The 7,603-nt window shown below is 34.6% G+C and overlaps 1 pseudogene; it reads right to left on the minus strand.

The window, feature by feature from the left end:
- Positions 1 to 220: 220 nt before the first annotated feature.
- On the minus strand, positions 221 to 323 carry LOC119062151 (uncharacterized; annotated as a pseudogene).
- Positions 324 to 7,603: the final 7,280 nt, after the last annotated feature.

The raw sequence follows: 7,603 nt of genomic DNA on the forward strand, positions 1-7,603 counted from the left end.
ATTAAATCCATTTGATCTAGTGTGTCATTTAACATCACTGTTTCCTTGTTGATTTTCTGTCTGGAAGATCTATTCTTTGATGTCAAAAAGGTGATAAAATGCCCTACTGTGCCTATATTACTGCTGACCTTTCCCTTTATGTCCACCAAGATTTGCTTTAAATAGTTAGGTGCTCCTATGTTGGATGCATAATTGTTTAGAAGGATTGTATCCTTCTCACAGGGGGTGCTCTTTCAGCTTCTATGGGGGTGCCTTATCAGTTTTTGTAAAACTGATAAGAACAGATACCACACTTGGTTCTTGCCAAAAGGCAGAGAAGTGATTGTACCCTTTTGTTAAATTGCTCACTTCATCATTATGCAGTGTCCTCTTTGTCTCTTACTATAACCTATGCTTTAAAGCCTATATCATCAGATGTAAGTATTGCTACCTCAGCCTTTTTTAAATTTCCATTTTCATGAACTATAAAAGTTTCCCTCTCATTAATTTCATCTGTATGTATCTTTCCTTCTGAGGTAGTTCTCTTATAGACAACATATAGATGGGTCTTGTTTTTCTTATCTATTCAGCTACCCTATGTTTTTTTTTATTGGAACATTTATGCCATTTACATTTAAAGTGATTATTGCTAAGCACAAATTTATTGCAATTTTCTTCTTTTAATTATTTCTCCCCTTTATTCTTTCCTCCTCTTCCTCCTTTTTTTTAAGAAGACCCTTTAACATGTCTTATAATACTGATTATAAGACATGTAACAAACACTTTAGTGCTTTCTTCTCTGGGAAGCTCTTTACTTCTTCAATTTTGAATGATAGCCTTGGTGGGTAAACTAACCTTGGTTGTAAGTTATTGCTTTTGATTGCTTTGAATATATCATGCCAATCTCTACTGGCCTGAAATGTTTCTGCTGAGAAATCAGCTGACAGTCTTATGAAAGATTCCTTGTAGGTAACTAACTACATTTCTTGCTGTCTTTTATATCCTTTCTTTGTCTTTAACCTTTGCCATTTTAATTATGAGGCATCTCTGTGTAGGCCTCTTTGTGTTCATTTTGTTGGGGAATCCCTGTACTTCCTGGACTCATGTGTGTTTTTCTTTCACCAGGTTAAAAAAGTTTTCAATGATTATTTTTTCAAATAGGTACTCCATCCTTTGTTCATTCTCTTTTTCTTCTGGTAACTCTACAATGCAAATGTTTGTGCTTCACATTGTTCCAAATGTCCCTTAAACTGTACTTATTTTTTATTTTGCTGCTCTCATAAGGTTTTTTTTTTTGCTACATTGTTATCCAAATTTCTAATTTTTTTATTCAATCCCCTGCTTCATCGAACTTATTGTTAATTCCATCTAGTGTATTTTTTATTTTAGATATTATATTCTTTTTTCTAACTGGTTCATTTTTATGATTTTATGTCCAATTTCATGCTTGACATTTCTTTTTTGAAGTGCTCATTAATTTTCTTGAGAATCGTTATAATCATATTTTAAACTCTATATCTTATAAATTGATGGCCTCCATTTTATTTAGCTGTTTTCCTAAAGATTTCCTCTTTTGTTTCATTTGGGGTACATTTTTGGCTGCCTCTTTCTGTTTGTTGCTATGTATTAGGTTGATTTGTTATGATTCCTAATCTTGGTAAGTAACCTTATGTAGTACATGTCCTGTAGGACCCAGTGACACAGCCTTACTGATCACTTGATCTGGGTGCTCCTGGAAACCCAACCCACCAAAAAATCTTGAAACAAATGAAAATGTGACACAAAAACCCAAAATCTAGGAGACAAAGTGAAACCAGTCTTAAGAGGAACATTCATACCATTATATCACTACATTAAGAAACAAGAGAAATCTCAAAAAAATAATCTAATTTAATTTTACACAGAAAGTCACCAGGAAGAAAATAATAATAAAAGCCCAATGTAAGTAGAAAAAGGAAATAATAAAGGTCAAAGGAGAAATATATGAAATAGTATCTGAGAAAACAATATAAAAGATCAATGAAACCAAGAGCTGGTTCTTTGAAAATATAAAATATTGAAAAACTTTAACCAGACTCACCAAGAAAAAAACAGAAAGGATCCAAATAAATAATATCAGAAATAAAATAGGAGAATTAACACCTGGCACCAAAGAAAAGCAAAGGATTGTAAGAAAATATTATGAACATCTATATGCCAACAAATTGGACAATCTGGATGAAACTGATGAACTCCTAAAAGCACAAAAGCTTCCAAAATTAAATCAGAAAGAATAAAAAAATCTGTAAGTTGTAATAGGTGAATTACAACTAATGAAATTGAAACAATAATTTTAAAACTTTCAACAAACAAAAATCCTGAACTTGATGGGATCACAGATAATTTTTACCAAATGTTCTAAAAAAAAAATAATACCTATCCTTCTCAATCTATTCCAAAAAAAAGTAAGAGGAAGGAAGTTTCCCAAGCTCATTTTATTTCATCAGCATTATCTTCATTTCCAAAACAATATGAAGACACTAAAAAGAAAGATGATTGGCCAATACTCCTAATGAACACAGATGTGAAATTATTAACAAGCCAAATTCAGCAATGCATTTAAAAATTATGCAACATGATTAGGTGGACTTTATTTCTTAGATGCAAAGTATATAAAATATCAGCAAATCAATTATTGAGATACACCACATAAAAATAAAGAATAAAATCACATGATCATGTCAATAGATATAGAAAATGCATTTGATGAAATCCAACACCCATTTTTATGATAAAAGTTCTCCGGTAAGTGGGTATAGTGGAAATACACTTCAATATATTAAAATAGAGAGGGGAAAGGAGCACATATTTGTGGAACTTTTGTGGATGTCCGTTTTTTAATTGATTTTAAAATAACCCACAGACTTGGACAAAGTATGTTCAAAACATAGATCTGAAAAAGAACTGATATATAAACCTTTCTTATTATATCCATAATAAGAAAATAAGCAAAACAACCCAATTATAAAAGGTCATAAACTCTGGACAGAAACCTCACTGCAGAAAATACACAAATAGTGGGGACACGTAAATGAAGGTGTATAAGGCTGAAGTTACTTCACCTCCTCCCAGCACCTAATGAGAATGACAACTGAATTAAAAAACAATCAACCCAATTAACCAAACAAAGGCTAGATGAACTTAATACTTATAACCTATGATTTATAGAAGAGGCAACATCAAGAGTGATAAGAAAGGTGTATTATTTTAAAAGGCCACTCTCCATGCCCACATGTGGTGATTGAGAATTCACATGGATAACTTAGTTTCAAAGGTCCCCCTTGAAGAAGTAATGGTCTCAACCCCACACTGGGGCACTTCTGCCTGGAGCACCAGAGCCAGGAAGAGGTCACATGCCATCTGGCTGTGAAAGTCAGTGGGAATTATGTTCTCCAGAGAAAGGTGGGAGACTGCTAGAAACACAGGCGCTTGTTCTCTTATGGCCAGCTTATGAATTTCATCTTTAGCCACTCACCTTGGCCTCTAGTGGAGGGAAAACAGCTCAGTATGGTCTGGAGTCATACAAGAAATGGGGTTGGGTGGGTTTGAGGACAGGATTGAAAGGAGAGACACCAAGGTGCCTGTGCTGAGTGGATTTCCCATACCATCCACAGAAGATATCTTGCCTGGGCTGACCATTCCCCTTCATATTGCATTAACCTGGGAGAATGTACTAGCCCCACACTCCTGACTCCCAGTGTCCCCAGCCTGCCAAGCTCCCACTTTGTGGAGGACTCGACTCACATTGGCCATCTTGGGCCTACAATACAGACATTTTTGGAAGGCCCACAAAGAAATCTAAGATACTCCAGAGATGGCAGAGATACACAAGGATAGACTGAATTTTGTAGCTCTGGAACAGGGGTGTCAAACTCATTCTCAACGGGGGCCACATCAGCCTTGCAGTTTTCTTCAAAGGGCAGATTGTAGAGCTCCTTGCCTCTACTTAAGGAGTAGTTACATTCATACAGTCTTAAAATTACATTCAGCCCTTTCAGGGCAACCATGAGACTGGTGTGGCCCTCCGTGAAAATGAGTTTGACATCCCTGCTCTAAAGTGAGGTCCATTTTTCCCTCATAGACCAGACTAGTACCCCTGTTTATGTTTAGAGCCTTCCCTCAACATGACCAAATATTAGGTCTGTTTCAACCTAATGATCTCTTCTGAGGAATCTTGGACACCCTGCATAAACAAAAAGTTCTGCAGGCCACAGGAGGGTGGTGGCTGAATGTGGTAAAAATTGAAACTTTTGTTGACTGGACTTAGACCCAGCACTATTGCCAAATTTAAAATGGAAACATCATTGATAAACATTACCTGCTCCCTTTTGTTGTGAATCACTGGGAAACCTGCCTTATGTAACTCACTTACTGACAGAGGCTCTTTCAGTAATGAGACTAACCAGAAGTCAATAGGTACAGATGGATTTCAGTGTGCTTTGGACCTTTTTTATGACATGCTTCTGAGTCTTGGTAATGATGGATGCTAGTCTTAGTACTTAGTTGAATACTAAGTCCCAGTAAAGGCAACAACAAACTGTGGATCACTTTGTAGCTCCAGACAGATAGCCCAAAGCTGGTCATAGACTGTATCTGACAATGACCTACATTAAAGTCTCTCCCAAAAGGCCCCACAAACTACGTACCCAATGGTGGTCTTCAGATCACATCAGGACATGACCCTGTTACTTCCAAGCAACATACACAAAGAAACATCTTAGCAGGCACCAGGCCATGCTGGACAAACTTTACTTAATGGCGTCAGTCTCTGTGAGTAGCTAATTCACTGTGGTCAAGGTTAGTTCTCATACTCAGCCAGCCTAAATTCAATGCCACCTATGGATGGGCCAATGGTAATCAAGACTCAACTACAATAAAGTGGCTCACTTCATCTACAAAATAGATATTTCTGTAGCACTGCATAAAAACACCATACTAAGACTGGGAGACATAGCAGATCTACCTAATATACAGAAATAAATACAGAGAAGTACCCAAAATGAAGACATAGAAACATGCCCCAATTAAATAAAAGGATAAATCCCCAGAAAATGAACTAAATGAAATAGAGGCAAGCGATCTACCAAATACAGAGTATAAAACAATAGTTATAAGGATGCTCAAGAAAATTAAGAAAATTTATAAACTTACTGATAACTCAAACAAAGATAATAATCATAGAAAAGGACATAGAAACCATAAAAAATGAACCTGTCAGAAATGAAGAATACAATATCTGCAATGAAGAATAGTCTATAAGGTATCAGCATCAGATTAGATAGAGCAGAAGATTTAAATAACAGTTTGGAGGACAAAGTAGCAGAAAACACCCAGGCAGAGAAGCAGGAAGAAAAATCAATTTAAAAAGATGAGGATGGTTTGAGGGACCTCTGGAACACCATCAAGTGCAACAACATCCATGTTATAAAGATACCACAAAGTGAAGAAAGGTAGCAAGGGATTGCGAACCTATCTGAAATAACATTGACTGCAAACTTCCACAACCTGATGATAAAATTGGACATACACGTCCAAGAACTTCAGAGAATTCCCAAGAATACGCACCCAAAGAGGCCAATGCCAAGATACATCATAATTAAAATGAATGTCAGAGCTAAAGACAAAGAAAGACTCCTAACAGCAGTAAGAGAAAGACAGATAATTACCTACAAGGGAACTCCCACAAGAACATCAACTTATTTTTAACCAAAGCATTTCAGATTAGAAGGGATTGCCATGAAATATTCAAAGTGATTAAAAGCGAGTACCTACAGCCAACACTACTCTATCACATAAGAGTATTATTTAAAATGGGACGAGAAATAAAGAGCTTCCCAGACAAGAAAAAGAAAAAGAGATTCATTACCAACAAACCAGTATCACAAGAAATGTTAAAGGATCTACTTTAAAAGGAACAATGAGGAGAGGAAATAATGAGAAACATAAACATAAAGAATAAAATGGTAATAACTATGTATCTATAAATAATCACTAAATATAAGTGGATAAGTGTTTCAGTAAAAAATGGTTAGCTGAATAGATAAGATGACCCATATACACACTGTCTATACGACACCCACCTCAAAAGGAAAGACACACAGACTAAAGGACAAAAGATAGAAAATATTTCCTGGAAACAAAAAATTTTTTAAAGCTGGTGTAACAATACTTATATCAGATTTAATAGATTTTTAAAACAAAGGCTATAATAAGAGACAAAAAAGAACACCACATAATTTTAAAGGACTCAATCCAACAAGAGTATATAATCATTTTAAGCATTTAGGCACCCAACATAAGAACATCTAAATAGATATAACAAATGTAGATGAGAATAAAGGGAGAGGTAGATAGTAACACAGTCACAGTAGGGGATTTTAACACCCCACTGATATCAATGGATTGGACTTTTGGACAGGAAAGTCAAGGAAACAGCAATTTTACATGACACACTAGAAAAGATAGATTGAATCAATACTTTCAGAGCATTTCACCTCAAAGCTGAAGGCTGTACATTTTTTCAAGTGCACGTGGAACATTTTCTAGCATAGATCACGTTAAGATACAAAATTAATCTAAATAAATTCAAAAAGATTGAAATCATATCAGGCTTACTTCCCAAAACAATGGTAGGATTCTATAAATATGTTAATAGGAAAAACTGAAAAACACACAAACACTTGGAGGCTAAATAACATCTTACTAGACAATGAATGTGTTAACAGTGGGGTCAGGAAAGGAATCAAAAGGAATCTTGGACAGGAAAAAAAACCAAACATACCTAAATGTATAGGCCACAGTGAAAGAATTCTTAAGAAGGAAATTAATAGCAATACAGGCCTACCTCAAGAAACAAAAAAAATCTAATATTACATATAGAGAAACTAGAAAAAAATAAGCAAACCCTAAAGTGAATAGAAGAAAGAACACAAAAAAGGTCAGGGTGAAAATGAACAAAATAGAATATAAAATATATACAAAAGATCAATGAAACTAAGAGCTACTTCTTGGAAAGATAAATATGATAGATAAGCCTTTAACTAGACTCATCAAGAAAAGAGAAAAGAGAAAAGATGACCCAAATAAATAAAATCAGAAATTAAATAGAAGAAGTAACAATTGACACTAGAGAATAACAAATTGTTATAAGAAAATGTTATGAACAACTCTATGGCAACAAACTGGAAAATCTTGAATAAATAAATAAATACCTAGAAACATAGAATATTCCAAAACTCTATTAAACAGAAACAGAAAATCCGAACTTCCCAATTACAATAAACTAAATCAAAGCTGTTAATTAAAAAAATAAAAACAACAACAAAAATCCCAAGAAGCAAAAGTCCTAAATTAGATCACTTCAGAGGTGAATTTTACCAAACACTCAAAAGAAAAATACTTATCCTTCTTAATCTATTCCAAAAAATTTTAAAGGAGTGAATTTCCCCAAGCTTATTTTATGAGGTGAGCATTATCCATATTCTAAAAGAAGAAAAAGAAAGTACAAAGAAAGAAGATTATTGGCCAATAGTCCTGATGAACATCAGTAAAAAAATTTTGAAGAAAATATTAGAGCCCTGGCTGA

Source organism: Artibeus jamaicensis, unplaced genomic scaffold (assembly GCF_021234435.1).
Source record: "Artibeus jamaicensis isolate MK-2021 breed Jamaican fruit bat unplaced genomic scaffold, CSHL_Jam_final scaffold_1964, whole genome shotgun sequence".
Classification (NCBI taxonomy): Eukaryota; Metazoa; Chordata; class Mammalia; order Chiroptera; family Phyllostomidae; genus Artibeus; species Artibeus jamaicensis.